This window comes from Kogia breviceps, chromosome 16 (genome assembly GCF_026419965.1).
Source record: "Kogia breviceps isolate mKogBre1 chromosome 16, mKogBre1 haplotype 1, whole genome shotgun sequence".
Lineage (NCBI taxonomy): Eukaryota > Metazoa > Chordata > Mammalia > Artiodactyla > Physeteridae > Kogia > Kogia breviceps.
In genome coordinates this window covers 69,931,114-69,952,601 of record NC_081325.1, presented here as the reverse complement: position 1 = coordinate 69,952,601, position 21,488 = coordinate 69,931,114, and the positions used below count along the sequence as shown (strand labels likewise).

The window sequence follows — 21,488 nt, the reverse complement described above, 5'->3', positions numbered from 1 at the left end:
ATACAGTTTTCATCACATTCACTCCCTGTTGGAAAATATTTAATAGCTCCCCATTGTTTATAGTGTAAAGCGCAAATACTCTAGCACTTCATAGAAGACACTTTATTTTTGGTACCCATAGTGGATGCTCCACCCAGATCCCCTCCCCAAGGCTTATGCCCCCACCCCCTGGCTGATGGCAGCATCAGCCGCTGATGGCTCACAGCTGCACCCCTTGCTGGAAATTGCCCTAGGCCTCAGGAACAGCCTCCCCTGCGGCTGATCCCTCAGATCCAAGATGGTACCCTAAGCCCCACTTGCAACAGTATGGACATCCTAACACAGCTCCCTTATGGCAATTGTAGAGCTGGACAGCTCCATCGTTGTGATTCACGTCGACAAGGCAGGAAAAGTCTCAAAAATTGAAGACAGCAAGGTGTGTGAGATGTGAGGCTGAGCAAAATTTTTCAGAAGTATTTCTTGGTATAATTATTGTTTATTTATTTATTTATTTACTATTCCTTTCCTCCTGTCCTTCCTCCTTTCTTCCCTTCCTTTCCCCCTTCTTTCCTTCCCTCTTTCCTTGCTTCCTTCCTTCTTTTCTTCCTTCTTCCTCACTCTGTCTAAAGCTGCCCTCCAGACCAAGCACCCTTTATTCTGTCTTATTTTTTGGGCAACCCTTCCCAGGATCTAACACTATGGTTATCCTTTGTTCACCTACTGTGTATAATCTACCTCTCCCCAATTAAATACAAGTTCCATGAAAGCAGGGACTTTGACTCCCTTGTTCTTTGCTGTCCTCCAGTGCCTGGCACAGAGTAGCAGCTCAACAAATATTTGCCTAGAGAATGATTAAGTGAATGAATGAATGAATGAATGAATGACTTTTAAAAGTTTGATACACCTTGATTAGATGCAACAATTTGACCTAAAGGATGGTTTGTCAGGTTTAATGGAAGGGAAGAATTAACACACCATTATGAGATAAATTAAGGCAATTAAAATATAAAAATCATCAAGAAAATTATATTTGCCATGAAAAAATCAAGAAAGCTAATCTAGAGTCAGGTAATCAACAGCTCTTACTGATCTCTCCATATATGTGCCACACTAATTGTTCAATCACTTAGAGTCAAGTTTGAAGTAAAAAAAAAATCACAATTTCACTCAAAACTCACTTGGATAATATTTGCAGCTAAAAAGAAGTGTCCAGGTTTTCAAATAGTAAAAGGTACATCAAAGCTTTCAGGAAGGCTAAATATTCTGGGGCAGCAATAAATATCAGTTTCAATTTCCAACAAAAAGTACTTTTCAGCTGGGCCAGAGTTGTGGAATAAAAAGGTGTCGAATTAATATCTTTTCCAGGCATTAGTGCAGAACCAGAAGCATTTTTTTTTCCTCCCACGTAGTAAAATCACCTGGAAATATTAGGCACTTCTGGGATAAGAAATAATCTTTCAGTCTTCTGAATATTTTTACAGTTCTGGTTGACGCGGAAGGGAAATTTGGGGGGAAAAAAATAAGAGGTGGTTTTCACTGACTTCAGGGGAAAAAGATTTATCACTTCAATATTATTTTACCCTGACTAATAGCCTCTGAATTCTAAAAGTCATGCTCAACGGTTAATCAGTTAATAACAACCGGGGAGATAAAATCAGGAGCCCACAAGTGGAGAGAACACTGAACTGTTTGTTCAGAGAAGGGTTGCTGATGCTGGCTCTGCCATCCACTAGCTAGCTGCCTGATCTTGGCTGGGTTCCTTAGCCTGTTGAATTTCAGGTTCCCAAATGGCGTGGGTGAAGGGAACGTTGGTTTTCCCCAATTCTAAATTTCTGTGATTCGATTTTCTTTGTATATTTGTCCAAAGTCTTCCAATAATAAAGAAGGAATAGGAAATGTATACATATGTGTATATATATATGTATATAAATATATGCAAGCGATTGTAAACAAATATATATATTCACTTACATATGCACATCTATTAGAGGTGGAAATGATAGAAAGTTGTATTTAGTCTTCTGGTAATGGACATGTATATAGAGCTAGTGTATGTAGCTAGTCAAAAAGAAGTTAAAATATATTTCATTTATGTGTATTTTTATGTGAACTCTGTGCTGGTTGGTACCTTTCTCACTATGCAGGCTGGTCAGTGACTCAGCCCCTCAGCTTTCTCTTCATCACAACTACTCACGGTTTTTGTGCAGTGCACACCATACACTACCGTGTTTTAAAACTTACATTTTTATGACTGTTTCCATTATTTTCAATATTATTCCAACAGGAGAAGGATCCATTCAACATAAATCAGAAAAAAATAAGCAGACTAAAGGCACATTTTCTAGGTGAAGAGAGATGCTTGGCAGGTGGCATGACAGCCCCCGAGTCAGGGGCCCTGAGTGTGTTTTCTGAGACATTGATAAGCATAATAATAATTGATAACAATTGATAGACATTGATTAATAACAATAAGTGTATGAAAGCTCAGATCAGAGATGAATATTTTCCCACAATAATATGCAACTTATAAACTGAAATTATAAGTATAAAAAACATTATGTGGACTTTGATGTAATATGTTTGACTAGGCAGCTTGCAAACATTTTCTTATTGTGATGAAAATTGTCAGCAAACCTTTTTATTTTCATAAACAATGAAGAAATTCAGTTTTATAGAAATTTTATTTGCTAGAAGCCTGGTAATCAATCTAGATAAATTACTGTAAATGGGATATGAATTAAATTGCTTTAGGAAAAAGGAGAGGGATTAAATGAGGTCATTAATCGAAAAGAAGAATAACTTGAGTAGCTGAGTGAACTGGGATGATAAAGCCAGTTGTGGAAGAGACAGCAGCTCATTATCTTGTCTTTGAGTAACTCACTCGATTTCTTCTCCTTTCACCTTCTGCTTTCCTCTTGACCTTGGCAACACCATAAATTTTACTTGCCTTTCAAGCTCTGGTTGAAATGGTCAAACAACTCATTCTTTTAGTTAATTTTGCACCTAAATCAGTTGCTTTGGCATTGTAGATTAGAATGAATCTTCACTTTTAACAGTTCTTGAAAACCTAAATATCTTTAATATTGTCCTGATGTGTTGAAAGGATTATTATTATTTTTTTTTAGATGTTGGGGGTAGGAGTTTTAATTAATTAATTAATTAATTTTGGCTGTGTTGGGTCTTCCTTTTCTGTGCGAGGGCTTTCTCTAGTTGTGGCAAGCGGGGGCCACTCTTCATCGTGGTGCGCGGGCCTCTCACTATCGCGGCTTCTCTTGTTGCGGAGCACAGCCTCCAGACGCGCAGGCTCAGTAGTTGTGGCTCACGGGCCTAGTTGCTCCGCGGCATGTGGGATCCTCCCAGACCAGGGCTCGAACTGGTGTCCCCTGAATTTGCAGGTAGATTCTCAACCACTGCGCCACCAGGGAAGCCCCTGAAAGGATATTTAAAGCAATGGGAAAATTGAGTTCATTGTTTTGTAATTGTTATATTTTAAATTAACTCTCTTCCTAGGACTATTTACAACTGATTGGATATAAGGGTGTTTAGAAAGAGAGATGGCATCTATGTCTTTCAGTTAATGATAAAACTACAAGTATATTTAAAAGATATTAATTACATGATTAGTTTTTACTTCTCATTGTGTTGGTTCTTCCAAAGCATTATTGCAATGACTTAAATACCGAAGTCCTTTTTTTTTTTTCATTTTTGTTTCCACCATGCAGCATATGCAGGATCTTAGTTCCCTGACAAGGGACTGAACCTGTGCCCCCTGCACTGGGAGTGTGGAGTCTTAACCACTGGACCACCAGGGAAGTCCCTTAAATATCTAAGGTCTTTAAGATTGGTGACTTTACAAATAACTTGAAAAATCAAGTCCATTCACTTTCATTGAGAACCTATGATGTGTCAACCATTTTCCATGCTATATTTCATCAAATATAAGATTATTATTTTATGCACCACTCAGAAAGAGAAAATGTGGCCAGCTAAACTATGATGTGTTATCAGTTAGATGTTTTATTTTATACTGATTGAAAGAGACCTTTTACACACACATAAATATATATATTTTATCATATCTCTCTATTCTATAAATCAAAGGGCAAGCACAAGTGAAATAAATTGTCCTTCTAGAGATGACATCAGCTTTCCAGTCAAGGTCATGACTCCTCTCAGGATGACCCATCACTGGCTAGATAAGGCAGTGGTGTGAGAGTCCAGCCATTTCCGCTCAATGTGGTGTCCCTACGGGACAGTCACCGTGCAAGAGCCGCCCATGGGGCTGGCACAGGGCAATGCCAGGCCGGCATAGTATTCTGATGGCTCCCCCTCCCCAATCTTGCTTCCTCCATTTTCCTTCCCCAGGTGTTACTCCCCCCAGACCTTCTGTATTCCTAATTCCTTCTCAACATTTGCCTCCCATATCTGCAAAATTTTGCTTTTTCATCCACTTAAAATGTCCTCTCTTTCCCTCCATGCAATTAAATCTTCCACATTTTAAAGGCTGACTTTAATTCAATGCCTTTCACAAGTCTATTCAGTCTTCTCCCGCCCATGTGGATAATCTTGACAGTCTCAGCTAACGTTGGACTTATAGTGACAGCTATTTAACTAATTCTTGCATTGTACTGTAACTGCCTTATATATGTTGGTTGTAGTTTCTCAGCACCTGGAAGGCATCTACCATAGGTGGCAGACATTGTTGGTGCCCTGCCCAGTTCCCCTCAGTTTCTCAGATTCTGTTGGTATAAGTGGCGCCCCTTTGGTACACTTTCAAAGACCAGCACCCACAGATCTTCAGGGCATTGCCCTCAGACTGTTGGGACCCCTTTGTCAATAAGTGTAGAGAGTCAGAAGTGCCTGGATGTTTATTTTTATTCCCTTACCTTCTCTTCTTCCCTCTCCCACTTACCCTCCTGAAGCGATTAACCAATGACTGTTGGGTGAAAGCCCAGCAAATTTCCCTAGGTTTAGACATCTCTGAGGTGTAAGTTATAATTCAGCATTCCTTTACATAATCATGTTAAAGCCTACTCTCTGTGAGTCTTATGCCTCAAATCGCTTCTTTTTCCTCTTTCTCTCCTGCTTCCACTTTGATCTACCCTGGGAGCACTTCTTTTAAAATTAATTGTACACTCATATTCATCCCAGTGTCTGCTTCTGGGAAATTCAAACTAAAATACCATATCATATATTTTCCGTGTACTACATGTAGCACCTAATGTTATGTGGGATAGATTAGTTTAAACCACAAGCAATTGCTGCTATTCAACTGTTTATGACCAGTGAAGATGGTAGTGATCTAACAGTTGTGATCTAACAATTATTGCTCAATATAGAATGATTGATCAAGAGGTAATTAATTACTTAACTTGGAGAAGAAGATTAGGCTAGATTTAGCAATTGTCTTTGTGAATTAAAAAATTCATATAGGGCTTCCCTGGTGGTGCAGTGGTTGAGAGTCCGCCTGCCGATGCAGGGGACACGGGTTCGTGCCCCGGTCCGGGAAGATCCCACATGCCGCGGAGCGGCTGGGCCCGTGAGCCATGGCCGCTGAGCCTGCGCGTCCGGAGCCTGTGCTCCGCAACGGGAGAGACCACAGCAGTGAGAGGCCCGCGTACCGCAAAAAAAAAAAAAAAAAAAAAAAAAAAAATCATATAATAATAATAATAACATATAGGCATATACACAAATACAAAATAAAATTCATGATAAGCAACCATTTTATATCCACTTATAATGTGACAAAGGCAGGAAATAGGCTTAAATCAAGAAGATTTCTGGTGACTATTTGGAAAAACAAATATACTCTTGGATCACTGGAAGGCTTTTAATAACAAGAAAATCGTTGCTGGAGTCTGCAATTTTAGTTAAAAAGATCCATTATATCAATGGCTTAATGTTATATAAACACAACAGCCAGATCATACCTATACTTTTTATTTTGTTATATAATGTTGTGAAAATTTATAGCTAAAACAATTTTATAAGTTTTTTCACTGAAGGTTCTTATATAAGAGAGGCAACAATATTTTTTGTATAATTTAGTTATCATTGTGCCTAGATGTAGATACTGAATCCAATGGCCTCTGCAGGCTTTTTCCAGTCTTACAATGTGAGGATGTTTCAAAAATTAATGAGGACATACTTATTCAACATCATCCTCTATTTTATTTTCACACTAAAGTAGGAAGCTTCAGTTCCCTGGCAGTTTAGTAATCAGACATTATTACAGCTGTGTTTTGAGATTGCTTTCTGGTCAGGGAATGGAAAATTTTCTGTTCCTAATATAAATATATTTGACAGCCTCACTAAAAATACCTTTTGCATCAAAGGGAAAATTATTCATACAAAGTGTTTAATCTTGAACAATTAAATTTGTGAACTAATTGGTATTTAGTTAATTCATTAAACAAATATTGATTGAGTACCTTACTGGGTAAGAAAGGTATTAGACAAAGCAAAGTAGGGATGCAAAGGCTTATTATAAGGTTAAGTTTAAGGGCCTTTAAATCTAAATAAGTAGACATGTGTATAAATAATTACCATAAAAGACAGTATGGAAACAAGACTAGGACCAGTTTATCCACTGGAAAATATTAATGTAGAATAATACATCAGGTGAATATATTTCTCATACCTTTTAGAAATATCCCTTGATTACTTGTGCTCTTTAAGGAATAGATGTGTTTTGATAGAGTCAAGCTGAAAACATCTCAAAATCAACTTTGCAGGTTACCACTGAGATTAATGAGGTTGAATAGTTTTGGAGAGAAACCACAATGCATATTTCTTAAAGAATCCTTTTGTTTACTTGATATTGTCCAAATGGCTTCATCTTTCTTTTCCCTTGATAATATATTTTCTCATTTCTTTTTTTCTCTCTGTAGATACCTTCCATGAGCAAAAGGGCTATTAAATTCAAAGAAACCTGTGTTAGTGCAAGATTCATTGACTTCAGAAAGTAGCATAAATCTGACTTTATCTTCTTAAATTCTATTTTTTTTTTTTTATTTTGGGCCCAAACAGGTGCAATATTGTAATACCTGCAGGAATAATGTGATGTGAAATCAATGAACTTTCACAAGAAGCCTTGCTACTATGGTACTGGGCTTGAAGATATTGTATAACTTGCCAGGATAAACTACAACCCGGAGAAAAACAGATTTCATAGGAATTACCTTCACTCATGCAACTAAACACGGCTAGGAAAAAATATGCATTTCTTATAATAAATTCATAATCAATAATTTCAGATGGGTCCTTAAGATTACCAGTAATCATGTTCCCTCGTGCAGCCAACCCTTCACTGTCCTAGTTGACAATTTCCCAACTTATTTTTCCCTCAAACCTCCAACACATCCTTCCTCAATCCTTACCCTCACTTGATGAGTTTCTTCCTCTTTCACTGAAATAAAAAATAAAATCAATTAGAAGATAATTTCCACAAGCTCATGCCATCCAATTCCCCACCTCCCTGCATTTAGGACCTGACACTCTACCTTCTTTCCTGTTAATATGAATGAATGTATGAATCATCTGTGCTTCTCGGTCAGGCCAGCCCTGCTTTGTCTGGTGAACCTCAACCCTCTCTTCTACTCAGGGACATGCTTTACTTACTCATCATCTTCTTGCATCACCAAGTTTTCCCCATCCACTGCATTAGCAAAAAACGTATTGCTATCTCCCATCTTAAAAAGAATAATGATTGTCTTTTCTCCACTTCCTCTTTCAGCTCCCACACCATTTCTTTCCAAATGTTTACAGCAAAACTCTTTGAAAGAATTGTCTATATATAACTTCTGCATTCTCATCTCCCTGGCCTCGAAATGATTGTGTGTCCATTTTGTGTTGTGAAGAATATTTCCATATGGTTTCATTTGTTTAAAACAGCTTTTTATATAGTTGGTTTTTCTAGAATCTTCAGAAAAATATATTCCACATGGTTCTGTATTTCATGAAATGCTAACTATTTTAAAATTTCCTCTAAATAATAAAAAAAGTGCGAACACTGGCCCAATGTGAATAGATTGTGCAAGGGTTGTTTTTTTAAAAAAATAAGTTAATTAAATATGCAGAACTAGAAATTTTATTTTAAAAATGTGTGTATGTGATTTTACTTCCCATCTCTTGGACTATAATTTTGTAATAGGGAATTGTTCTTTGGTTTGGGGTTCTGATTTCTCTTCCAGAGGAAGTTTCACTCAGTTTTCTCTCTCCCTCTATTTATGTGCTTGTGTGTGTATAATGCGTGTGAAGACAGGACCACACACAAGCAGTAAATCACTGTCAAGGATTGTGGGTGGGTTTAATATCTGGCTACAAAGCAAGATGCCAGCGCCTGAGTAAACTTTTCAGCAAATGCAGCTGAGGGGATAATGTCCCCTGGGTCTGAGCAGGGAGCTCAAATATCCAAGATTTCACCAAACCTGCTCCGCCGGGAGCCCCAGGAAACATCAGGTGCAGCTTCCTGTCCGGGTATCGTTAACAGCTCCTGGAGGTGACCACTTTTTGAATGGGCATCCAGCCTCATGCACATGACGAAATATTTTAATGTTAAGAGAAAATGTTAACATGCTTAGAAGAGATCAATGTCACCGATGCCCTCGTGATTTAGCAGTTTCATACTCAAGGGTGAAACTAGTCCGCATCCTCAGATTACTGTGTCCAGTAAGACAAGACCACATGTACACGGGCCCCGCTCGCCTCTCCGCGGTGGCCCTACGTGTGCCCTTCCCGAGTGCGCGAGGAGCGCTCGGTAAGCACACCAGAGAGCACAGGAGGAGCTAACTGGTAGGGGAGAGCCCAGCTGCTGCTGGAAGCCTGGGCCGGTGGCGGCGGCCGGAGACAAGGAACCTGATGGCACCGACCCTCCCGCTCCCCTCTGCCGTCTCCTCCCTTCAGCCCGGGGTGCCTCCAGCATCCCAACCCCTGCGGCAAAGCCAACTCTGATTTTTTTTTAAAAAGGCAGAAAGAAAAAAGCCCTCCCCTCCGGCCCCGCCCCCGCCGTCGCCCTCGCAGGCCCAGCACGCCGGGTGGAGCGCGCCGCCGGAGCCGCGGGAGGTGAGGGGCCGCGTCCCCGCGGTGGGTGCGCGCCCCGCCCCGCCGCCGCCGCCGCCGCCGCAGCAGCACCAGCAGCAGCACCATGACCGCTTTGAGCGCCGGGGTTACAGGTTGGTCACGGCGCCGGAGGCCCGGGGGGGGCGCGCCGGTCGCTCTGATTCCGGCCGGGCCCAGGCGGGCTGGGGGCGGGGGGCGAGGGCCGGGCGCGGGGAGCCGAACGAGCGCCCCCCAGGCTGCGCGGGGAACGGGCGCGGGCGGCCGCGAAGCGCTCCCCTGCCCCCGCCGCGGGGTGCGCCTTCTCCGGCCTCGGGTGCGCGCTGGATGCCCCGGGCCGCCGGACCTCGGCCTGCCCCGCCGGCCAGGTGCCTGCGGGTGAGGCGGATGCGCAGCGCTCCCGGGGGCCACCGCGCAGGTGTGCGGGCCGCCTGCCTCGGCAGGTTTCCGGGCAGGCCTTGCCCACCCCACCTCCAGGCGCGTCGCTCTGCGCTTCACGTCCCTTCTTTTACGAATTGGCCTGTTTGAGCGGCTGTCATTAGGGTGGCCACACGGCGAGCAAAGCAGAGTCCTGCCAGAGCCACACCGTTTTGTCTTTGAGCCCTTAAGAGACCGCTGTGGGTCTCCAGGCTGGAAACTCAAGGCGGGCCCAGAGCCCTGAGCAGGGCTGTGTCTCTCCGACTCAGATTTTCCTCTTTAAGGGTAGCGTGATTACTCTAAACGCAGGTCCTGATAAATGCTTGAAATATCATAGGGTAAATCTTTCAATTTTAGGCATAATTGGGATATACGATCAAGGATGCGTGTTCAGACACACTCAGTTTCAAGCCTCGAAAGGATGTGGGGTTTTTTTGTTTGTTTGGTTGGTTTTTTTTTTTTTTTTTTTTTTGCGGTACGCCGGCCTCTCACCGCTGTGGCCTCTCCCGTTGCGGAGCACAGGCTCCGGACGCGCAGGCGCAGCGGCCATGGCTCACGGGCCCAGCCGCTCCGCGGCATGTGGGATCTTCCCGGACCGGGGCACGAACCCGGGGTGCCCACACCGGCAGGCGGACTCAACCACTGCGCCACCAGGGAAGTCCCGCTCCTTTTTGTGTGTGTGTGTGTGTGTGTACGCGGGCCTCTCACCGCTGTGGCCTCTCCCGTTGCGGAGCACAGGATCCGGACGCGCAGGCGCAGCGGCCATGGCTCACGGGCCCAGCCGCTCCGCGGCACGTGGGATCTTCCCGGACCCGGGCACGAACTCGTGTCCCCTGCATCGGCAGGCGGACTCTCAACCACTGCGCCACGTGTTTTTAATATCGTGTTTGTACAGTCATCAGCTAAGGCCTGAATTTCCCTGGCGGTGAGAGTTTGTGTACGAGGAGGTCCGGGTTGGCGAAGACCTTTAATAGGGATCAGAGAGTAACAGGTGGCAATTTTTTAAAAAAATTATGATTCGTAGCTACAACCGTGACTTGAAATTAAATAGGAGAGGAGAGGTTGGCCTATGGCAGTTATCCGCAAGGCAGATATAGAGCAGGAATGGTGGGTTTTTTTTAACATTCAAAGGTTAAGTTTCAACAGTTCTAAATAAAAATCATGGCTTCTCAATCCTCTACAACAACAGCAAAAATGTATTTCCTAATCGGTGGGCTTTCGTTCTGTGGGCCTTTGACGTTAGATTTTCCATTCATCTCTAGTATATTTGATCCAGCTATTGCTAAAACCAGAGTGAAGGAAAAGTCGAGTTTGAGAGAAAAATGAAAAAGTGAACAGGCTGGTTGGACCCACTTGGAGTTCATAGAAGATGTGACATTTTGGCAGGGTAGATGGTGAACATACCAGGAGCTCTGCAAAAGTTGAAGACAAGCCGTGTGAAACGGTGGTGAACTTTAGCTATGACACAGTCAAAAGAGGAAAAATATTACACTTGTAAAAAAAAAGTATTGACTTGAAATAGCATTTGCTTGCGGTTTAGAGAATTGAAGTTTTGGGTACCATTTTTTTCTTCTTTTTTGGGTATGGCATTTCTTTGAAATGAGTTCCATTTGCTTCTCATCTCTTTCCTGCATCCATTGTGAGTGTGTATATGTGTGTGTACACTTGGGCAGGCATGTACATATTTGTTTCATCCTTTATCAATGATGCTGTGATAATTTTAGAATTTTCATGGCTATGTGACTATATCCCAGGGAAAGAGTCACAAGTTTGTGAAGAAAAAAAAGAAAACACATCTCCCCATAACATTGTATCCCAATGTAAACCAGGCGCTGGGCTAGGAGCTGGAGGTTCAATGAGGGAAAGAGATAGACCAGGACTTATGAATCTGTCAGGAAAGACAAATATGCAGTCAAGTGGAGAGACAATGAGATAGCCTATTTTCTAGTTTTGATTTGGAAACTATGACCTTCAGTCTAAAGAAATTATAAATTGCCCCCCCACCCAGTATGAACATTTTGGAGTTTGTCGTGTTATATGATTCTTAACTGTCTCGAGGACTTGTGCAAGAAGTTTTTACACCTTCAAAACTCGTTGTGCGCAAACATTTAACATTTTAAAGTTAATCCTTTCAATTTAAAAATAATTAGATATGAAAGAAATGACAGAAATGATTGTGAAAAGAAAATAAACAACCATAGTCCCAATAACCTAATACAAAAGATTGTACTATCTGTGTATTTTTAAGACTATATGACTTTTGTGTAGCTGTGGTCATGTGTTGTACATTTTTTATGCTGTTTTTTCATTTATTATTTGTCATAAGTATTTTTCATGTTTCTATACAGTTTTCTTCCTTAAAAAATTATAAATGGCTGTATAAGACTATGACCTATGAATGTAGGCTCACTTAACATGGCTATAACACTGTCATTGGATATTTGCTGTTTCCAGCTTTTCATCATCATAAATAATGTCCTGGTAGATAGTTAGAGTAGAGGGATTTATTTCTATTGGAAGTTATTATTTTTCACGATAAATTCCAAAAAGTGATATTCCTGGAAAAAATGGATTATCTAAATTTTTAAGTAGATATATATTATATATAAATTTATGGAAATATATATAATATATATTATAGGTTATGGATATGCACATAGCTCCAAGTTGGCTTTCTAAAGGTTATAATTCTGAATAAGATGATTTATATGCCTTCTGAGGTAAATGTGCCTTCTTTTTAGTATTTGTGGACCATCTTCCCTCTTTTTCAGGAATAATAGAAGATAAAGTATCTTGGATTTATGACCTTTGCACTATATAAAGACTTGACCTTTAACAAATTCATCTGAAATCCAGCTGATAAAATATGCCTCTTAGAGTAAAATCAAAGTAGGAATGCTATAAAAGTTGTAAAGTTGAATAAAAAGAGTAAGTAAATGCTAGGTCTTTTAGGAAAAAGTGATTTTTGAGCTCAGGTGTCTAATTCTGCTTTTTGCTTTCCTACTCAGACTTCAAATAAATGATCAAAGGAATTTATATAGTGAGAAATCTGTGCCCTAAAGGTACAGAGAGAAGAAGACCGTTTGCTCCTAGGCTGTCAACCCTAAGGCATTTCTTTTAGATTCAGTACTGATGGAACTGGGCTCATGAAACTGATGGATAAAACTAAGGTTCAGGTCACAATTCCCTTTCTCAGAGATTTGTACAAAAAATAAGTAACAGAGCTTCTGCAGAAGCCCTTAATGTGAAGGGGTGAAGGTTAAAGATGGAGCATTCTGTTGGTAAGACAGAATTCGTTGACTTCTGAGGCAGTTTCCCCATGAGACCCCAGGGCAAGGGCAGCCACACCAAACAGAATGTGCTCAGATGACAGGGACTGACCCTGTGAGTCCAGAGGTTGGGGCAGGAGATGGGGTTCCGGGGAGGGAGTCCAGGAGAATTAGAAGTATGAGGAGTCAGAACACTGCAGCCAAGGGAATCATTTATGCAGAGATCAAGAGTGAGACTTATCTCCAGTTATGCAAAGGAAGGAGATGAAAAGAGGACTTTGTATGGGGCAAGGATGCTGTATGTGGAAGATTGCCAACACAGACACACAAATCAGTGCTCTTCCTGACGGGGAGTACAGAGCAAATGGAACACAGGCCTTGTTCTAAGGGAAATATAATAATTATTTTGTTTTAGATGGAAAAATATTCAGATGAAGATGGGTTATCATGGACCAGGAAAAATTAATTAAAAGTAGCCCACATGTAGATGTAGCCTGGTGAACACTTTGAATTTGAAAAATAAAGAAAGGAAAATATTCCATCAGTATTCTTATCAAGTTGAAAAAAACTATTCACAAGGGAAAATTTAGACTAGGTTCATTCTCCTCCTCCAAAATTAAAGGATCAGTAAAATAATATACTGAAAATGTGTAATTCTGAAAAATAGCAGAAGACTGTTCTCTTACGATACTAGTATGGCTCAAACTGAAATATAAAAAAGATGAAGAAATACATATTAGGCGCCTGCTACCAAAAGAAATAAAAGGTGAGGTAGAAGTATGTAAAAACAATAGTTCAGAAAATAACTAAATGAGAAAAAACACCTTATAATAATAAAAGTTGCTGTCTTTAAAAAAGTTGTAATTACAAGCTTTCTATATATAAAACATATACTAATTATCATAGCATTATAGTGTAGATAGCCAAAAGTATTCTTGTGTGTATTCATTTTGGGCAACATGTGTCCTTAGATGTAGTATTTCCTCAAAAGGTCTGTGACCTACGATGGGATAAGGAAGCAGCATTTCATCTTAGGAAGTAAAGAAAACAACAGAACAGAACTAGAGAGGTGAAGAAAGAGGAGAATGTTTAAAAACATGAATGAATTCATGATGAAACAGAAAGGCTTTAGATCTGATAGAAAAAAAATAAAACCCAGCATTCCAGTCTTTAAGGCCTATTAATGGATAGCTATCTATAGGAGGCATCAGTGTGCCAAGAACTAAGAATGTGGTCAAGAAGGAGAAAAATAAGAATGGGGGCCAATGAAGGAAGGTGTTGGAGAAACTGGGCATGAAATTCTAAGGATGGGTAACTGACCTCAGACTACAAGAATGGAAAAGGAGAGGTGGATGGTGATTTATCAATAGAACAAATGCTAACAGAACTTGGTGGCTGAACCAACAGAAAGAAAGGGAGGGGTGGGTGAGGAATGAATCCAGGACCTCAAGCTTGGGTGATTGTGGCCATTTTTGCTCCTATTTGTAATGCCTAGGTAGAACAGCTAATCACTTCTTTATCTTTCAGTTAACTGTATCTGCAGGTTAGATCCTTTGCTTCTTTATTTCTTTATTAGTTCTTTATTGTTATTATGAAATCCACAGAAGATCAGCTTCACGTATCACGTTTGGAGTAGAGGAAGGATTTTTTTTAAATTACTTATTATTTCTGAAAAGTACAAATTATGGAGGCCTGTGTCAGACAAGATACAAATTTGTATCAGACAAGATACGTCAGTGATGGCTTAAAATACTATTGAGTATATGTTATAAAATTTGCCTGGGGTTAAAAAAAAAAAAAAGGTAATTCAAATATGGAAACTTCCTTGGCTATTCCTCCCAGGAGCTGAAGCTCAGAGAAAAAGATAAATATTGTAAATAAGGAATTTAAATGTTCAGAACTAGAGCTTGTTGGATTAGTCTTTCTATTTCTCTCAATTCCACATGTCAATACTTTGTGGAGGAAAGAAATTTTAAACCCTGGGGAGCCTCAAAACAATTTTCTACTTTTTATTAAGTAAAAATTGAAAGCAATGTTAAAAGCTAGTTAGTTCAACTAGACAAAGTGTTTTTGCTTTGTTCCTTTCAAGAAATGAATAGCCATATTCTAGACTAGAAAATATAGTAGAAAAGTCAAGGAAAAACCAAATTTCTTAGTTGTCTTCTCATAAGACAAAAATGTATTCTTGTGTATCAAATATATTCAAATATATTTCAAATATATTTAAATATATCAAATATATTTTTGTGGAAAATTCTGAAGTTCTCTGAGGAAAACTTAGAATATTATATACATTCAGTTATAGATCAAAATTTTTGTCTCAGATATCTGTTTTATCTTTATTGTTTACACCAGTCTCTCTTATTTCTTTTCCCAGACAACCAGTCTTGACTATCACCTGTAATTTCCATAGTGTCAAAATGCTCTTCTGAGCGTCTAGAGCAGTGCTTCCATCACTCTTGGGGCCAGCGCTGGGAGGGTGTGTTAAGAATCACCTGGGGAGTGTTTTTTAAAAGCACCATTTCCCATGCTTTACCCTGCAAGGTTCTGTTTTAGTTAAGTCTGACGTGAAAGATGTCCATGGTGGAGAATGTTCCCCAATGATTCAGATGTTAACCATCTTTGGAAACTACTATTTTAAAACATTCACCATTGTCCAAATTTTGTGAATGCATATTACAAAATTAAACAACTACACACATACATAAATAGATAGCTCCTTTTCATTTTCCATACTATTTAACTACTAGATGGAAAAGTTTTGAAAACCACCATTTTAACCATCCATCTTCTTTGTCCAACCATTGCAAATTCATTACAAGGTTAATTGACTACAAGCAAAAGAGATAATTTCTTAAAATAATATGCCCATCATTGGACTATTGGACGATGAAAACCCAGGAAACTTCTGCCACGACCTGGAGGAAACTGGACCTTTCTGAAAAAAAATTATACCATCAGCCTGTGGTGATTTTTAACTCTGATATTCTTTTCTTAAAAACTTCTTACACCTACCTTGTACCCAAAATAACTCACAAAATTAAAAAAATGCATATCCTTTCTAAACTTGGAGTCAAAGGCTAGGGCTTGTTAAAAGGATTGACTGAATTTTCTGAGTAGAGAGGTTGGAAAGAGGTTGGTCAGCCTACAGGTGTGAGCTGATTGCCTCATTTTGTAATCAACACAGTGATTTAGGAGACAAATACAACTTCTAACCCTCCCCTACTGATGGGCTGTTTTAGTTTGGCATGCATGCAGCATGCTGTGGTGTTGGGACGTCATAGTCTATCCTGAATTCCTTTACCAAATCTAGTAATTTTTAAAGCTCAAAGAAAATTCAATTTTCACAATTAAAAATGAAACAGAACTGAATCTTTGAGGGTGTAATGACACTGTTTTGAAGTATTAGTAGAAAGAACTAGAAAAAAAATATGCGGCTTTTTTGGGGGGATTTAGGAAGTAGACTCAGTATAAAAAGTGGGGAACCATTTTTTGTTTTTAATCAGTGTGTTGACAAAAGGAAACGAGAAAAGAAGAGCCTGCGGTTGGAGGTGGCCCTTGGAAATGTTTAGCTTCCTCTGTTTGCTGGCCCATCTTGGGTGGCTCTTGCTATCCTGCTGAGACTGGACCGCGCATGTAGCACTGTTTTTGCAGGGCTGCATCCCGATTTAGCTAGGGCCAAGACGTAGATGAGAAGGCACCCAAATGAAAAGTGCATTTGGAGAGAGAGAGGCAGAGAGATACAGAAAGAGAGATTGCTGCTGTGATCTGGGGTCGAGTTTTAACGATGTTTTAGTTTGCCTGCTAAGTGATGTGCTCTGCTGTTGCTAAGGCAGACCTGGGGCTCAGGCAAATGCCTGCCTTTTCTCCAAACCACTAGGAACCAATTAGAAGAAAAGACGCATCGCATTGGACCAATTAAATTTCAGGAGCAAAGGGTACTTTTGGAACAGGAGACACTTGCCCCGGGGGCACTGCAGTCTAGATGCCGCCTTGCTCTAATTTAGTTTCACTACTCAGACTTGGGAGAGGCCAGAACTTGGAGACTCCCCATCTCTGCTTGCTGGGGAAAGAGAAAGTTCTATTCACAAAGCCCTGGAAAGGTCAGGTTGAAAGACAAGGATAACTGAATATCATGGAGGTAAAGGTCAGAAAATGACCTTGGGTGAGGCACTCACCTTCTCTAAACTTCATTGTCATCTGTAAAAGCGGAATAACGGAGACACCTGCTTTATAGGGGTGTGGGAGGCAGTTGATGAGATAATCCACTCAAAGCTCTTAGCCTCACACATGATAAATCCTCAGCAAATGCCAGGTGTAATTTGTTTATGCTTAAAAACTGATGATTTTCATATTTTACTTGTCTTAAAGAAATTACAATGAAATTCATCACTGTTGCAAAACATTTGAATTGTACGAAAGTTCTTGAGGTTAAAAAGTAAGTCAATTCTCTGCCCATTCTCTCCCTCCCTCCGCTACCTCTGTTCTCCCAACAAAATGGACTCCCTGGGTTCTAAACTTGCTTCCAGTTCATGTGGATCTGGACAAGCTTGCCTCAGACTTTTAATCTGTACAATGGGGATAATACTAAAAACGACATCAAAGAGGTATTACGACCTTGGAATAGTGCCTGGCACAGAGCCAGCTTTTGATAAATGTTTGCTCTCATCTTTCAAGTGAAAAAATAAAAAAAAAGAATGCATACTGCTTAAGCTTGATTCTCTTCTAAAATTATGTACAGTAATTTACAGACCACCATGCTACCCTGAGTTGATAAAATGCATAAAATTATGAGCAGCTTCAAAGAGTGTGTTAAGAAATTGTATCATTGGAAGTCTCTTGGGAGGTAATCTATTGCAAACTCCCAGATGGCATAGAAGTCCTTTCTGCAAACTCCACAATGTGTGTGTAGGCATTCTCTCTGAGAATATCCAGAAAGAAGTGTACCATTTCTTGGGATGGCCAAACACATTATTATTAGAAACTTTTAGATTAAACGGTTCTTTTGTTGAATAAACAGCTACCACTTGCTAACTTCTGATTGGTAGCTTCTGTTTAGTTTGGATTTTCCTTGCTCGAGAACAAAGAACACTGCAAAATAGAATCACAGCCCTGACAGTGCCCTGAGCTTTGCATTTTGACTATGACAGAAGGACTTCTCTCAATAAAGCTCTTCTTTCTGCCCTAATATAATCTCTGCAGAAAAACATACACTCTTTTACCCATGTATCATAAGTCAGATCTGTTTTCTATTTTTCATGTTCTCAGCACATTTGGTCAAGAATTTATGAGACTAAAACTAACTCTAAGAAATGAAGAAATCTGTCATCCTTAGGAAGTTAAGACAGCTGTCTCTTTACTACATGCTGTAAGATTATCAGATGGGAATTAGTAAATGCTTCTTTATGTGTTTTTTTTTCCCCCCACAGTTTAGACAAAAGATGATAAAAGCATAATAGACTATTTCTAGGATTCATCCTCAAGGAAAAAGGCTGGATACATGGATAATAACTTCAGCTATATGAAAGTGACATTTAGATAGATTTGATGAGCGTTTGATGATTTCTTACCAGAAAAATAATCGACATATTTTTATAAATGTGTGGCTGGAATAACTATAATATGACTCATATAATACAAATGGATTCAGTTTTAAGAGAGGAGAATGTCTGTAGTATTTTTGCAAACAATAATCAATGCTAAGAGAGTTTAGAATTACAAGGTTGTATGATTAGAAAGTGTTGAGGGACTTCCCTAGTGGCGCAGTGGTTAAGCCTCTGAGCTCCCAATGCAGGGGGCCTGGGTTCGATCCCTGGTCAAGGAACCAGGTCTCACAACTCAGAGTTCACGAGCCACAACTAAGACCCAGTGCAACCAAATAAATAATTTTTTTAAATCATGCTTTAAAAAAAAAAAAGAAAAAATGTTGAAAAGTAGGGTTTTTTAAATTATCTATTTTATAATGTACTTAATTTTTAATTTAATAGTTCCGTGAATCACTTTGTCTTGGTTCATATCCTGGCTCATCTCTGTACCTAAATTTCTTGATCTGTGAAGTGGTTCTTGTAAGAATCTAATGACATGATATGTGACATGCTTAGAACCAGGCCTGGCACGGGATAAGCCCTCAGTAAACATTTGTGTGGGAAGGAGTGTTTTACATGGCGGTCAGCTTAATTTGGAAGGAAATCAACTGATGAGCTTACTATTTTACCATGGGGAAACGTCTGTGTCTTCCAAAGCATTTCACCTCCTTTTTGTGGGTTTTTTGGTAGACTTCTCTGTGTGTGTGTGTGTGTGTGTGTGTGTGTGTGTGTGTGTGTGTGTGTGTGTGTGCGTGTGTATTTGAGGATTGTTTTCCTTTTTATAAAGCATTCAGACTAGGGAATATCTCTTCAGTTTTACATCACATTCTACCTATATCACTTTGCCTTAAGCACTGTTGATTGTTAAGGTCAAGAGGCAGAGCATCACTGAACAGGAAACCCCGGGGTCGCTGGGGTCCAGCGTGGGAAAGCCCCACGTGCCAGGCTGTCAAGGCTGTAAGAGGCGGGCTCGTGGAGGGAGGTGCAGGGCGCCCAGGCAGCACGGGACCCCCGTCCTCGGTGCCCAGAGCCGAGCCCTGAGTTGATCTGGGCTTGAAGAACTAGAGGACAAGTTTCAGACCCTCGAGGTGGGGAGACAGGACACTCAGCTGGGTAGAGAGAGGTGCAGTCACCCCGGGCTCTGAGGCTCCAGGGTACCTGGGAGTTGGAGGAAGGGCCAGTGCTAGGGTAAGTGTGAGGCGAGGCAGAAGGGTTTGGGGTAACAGAAAACAAGACAGAAAGAGTGGGGCTTTCCTCCTAATTTAAAACCACGGCATAAAATGTTATGAGTGTGTATTCATTTGCTCTGAATGGACATGTCCTCTGTCAGGAAGAAAATTGGGCCAGACAAAAACAGACAGGCTAACTTTAAGAACCAATGACATTTGTCAGCTCCAGCTTGAGGAATAAGCATCCCCTTTGGTCTTGACATTGTTATTATGACGCGCTGAAGTACAGTGGAAGCTTTTGATGTGCGTACACCAGGCATATGGGGAAAGGCAGGAAACTCTTCTTGTTCCAATGGAGATATGTAGGGTGGTTTGTTGTTTGGGGTTCTGTGGCCATTTAAAACAGAGGGAGACATAGAAACATTGAAATAAGAGTTGTTTGTAATGCCCACATCAAAAAAACTGGTAACATCGAATTCAGTTGTCTCCCAAAATATGTGGTGATACCTTTCTCAGCAACAAATTCAACATCGGTGCTTAATCTAGAAGGTGTGCTTGTATCTGTCTGTCCAGCAAGGCCTTGCACGTGTAAGGTTGTAAATGAGCTTAGGAGACCAGAAGGACAAGAAAGGGCAGATGTTTGAAGGTGGTATTTATTAATAGTTAGGGTTTTCTGTGCCTGCATATTTATTAACAGAGAAAGATTTCACAGGATACTGCTAGATGGAAAAAGAAAGCTGGTTACAAAACAACGTTTAAGCACAAATACTTAAAAATAAATATATGCGTGGAAAACATACAGTATACGGAAAAGAAGATACTAAAAGAGATACACTCCAGACTTCCCTGGTGGTCCAGTGGTTAAGACTGCTCTTCCACTGCAGGGGGACACGGGTTCAATCCCGGGTCCGGGAACTAAGATCCCGCAGGCGTGACGTGCGGTGTGGCCAAATAAATTTTTAAAAAAAGATATACTCCGTATCCCATTGGAGAGTAAGCGCTCCAGCTAAAGGACATTTCAGGAGGAGAGAGAGCATATCTGATTATAGGTCTGCTGCAGTACTTTACCTCGTGGCTGGCACAATGTATGCACTCAACAAATACTTTGCCAATATCATTGAGTGCCTAGAATTCCTGATGGTTTTCACTTTGTTTCTCGTTTTGTTTTTATATTTCTAATTTTCCTACCACAAATTTTTTGTGTAATGAGAATAAACTTAAAATAAAATGATTTTCTTCTAGTTTAATGTAAGGTTTAGGTATCTGAGGTCTAGGAAGGGACCCGTTGGTTGGCTGTCCTGGCTTGTTTGTGAATCTCGTTATGTCTGGTAGCACAGATACAGAGGCAAATTGGGAATCAACTGTTCCATAGGAGGTGATGTGGAGCTAGCGATGAGGTAGTGAAAGAATAAGAAAACCAGCAGGTGGAGGTTGCAGAATGAGAGCAGAGTGGTCAGAGGCTCACCTTGAATTACCTCCTCTACTTTTAAATTAAGTATGTCTGCTGTGTCAGGAACATAGGGCCTTCGGGAATTCCAGGAGGAAAGAGACCAGGCATGTTTGGCTAGTGCTGAATCCACATCACCTAACACGATGGTTTGGATGTTTTTTTTTTTTTTTTTTTTTTTTTAGTGAATGCATTTATGTAAGCATGAATGAATGAAAAACCTCTGCTGGCAATGAAGGCCACTCCGCCAAAGACAAAGAAGTAAAGCTTGGGGAGAGAAGCTGGAGGGATATGATTGAACATTTTGTTTTCTTAATTTCCTTCCCAAATTGTGACGACAATGAGATAAAAGCCCGCCTTTAAATGTGTGTGTATCTTGGATAGGACGGTAGCTAAGTGATTCCACTTGAACTTGTAAAGGCCCCAGAGCTTGTGCCCATAAATGACCAGAAGACGAGTTGTTGATTTCGATGTGTCGCCAGTTGTAATGATACCTAATGCCTAGAAATAAATCAGTGACTTCTGTCTTCTTTGGGGGCTTTTTAGAATAAAACAGATGCTGTAA

At 40.4% G+C, this 21,488-nt stretch overlaps 1 protein-coding gene and 1 long non-coding RNA gene across 7 annotated transcripts in view; one reads left to right on the top strand and one right to left on the bottom strand.

The window, feature by feature from the left end:
• Nucleotides 1–6,619: 6,619 nt before the first annotated feature.
• On the bottom strand, nucleotides 6,620–9,044 carry LOC136792843 (uncharacterized). The gene is made up of 3 exons (XR_010837329.1): nucleotides 8,409–9,044; nucleotides 7,359–7,387; nucleotides 6,620–6,891 (listed from the first exon to the last, which is right to left on the bottom strand). It is a non-coding gene; the product is annotated as an uncharacterized lncRNA (long non-coding RNA).
• NALCN (sodium leak channel, non-selective) overlaps nucleotides 9,041–21,488 on the top strand; it is a 274,410-nt gene continuing 261,962 nt past the window's right edge. For 3 of the 6 annotated variants that reach the window (XM_067016966.1, XM_059042399.2, XM_059042402.2), the window contains exon 1: nucleotides 9,041–9,152. The gene's annotated coding sequence lies outside the window, so the exon portion shown is untranslated. The remainder of the gene's footprint in view (nucleotides 9,153–21,488) is intronic. The other 3 variants (XM_067016967.1, XM_067016968.1, XM_059042401.2) reach the window with 3 other exon arrangements.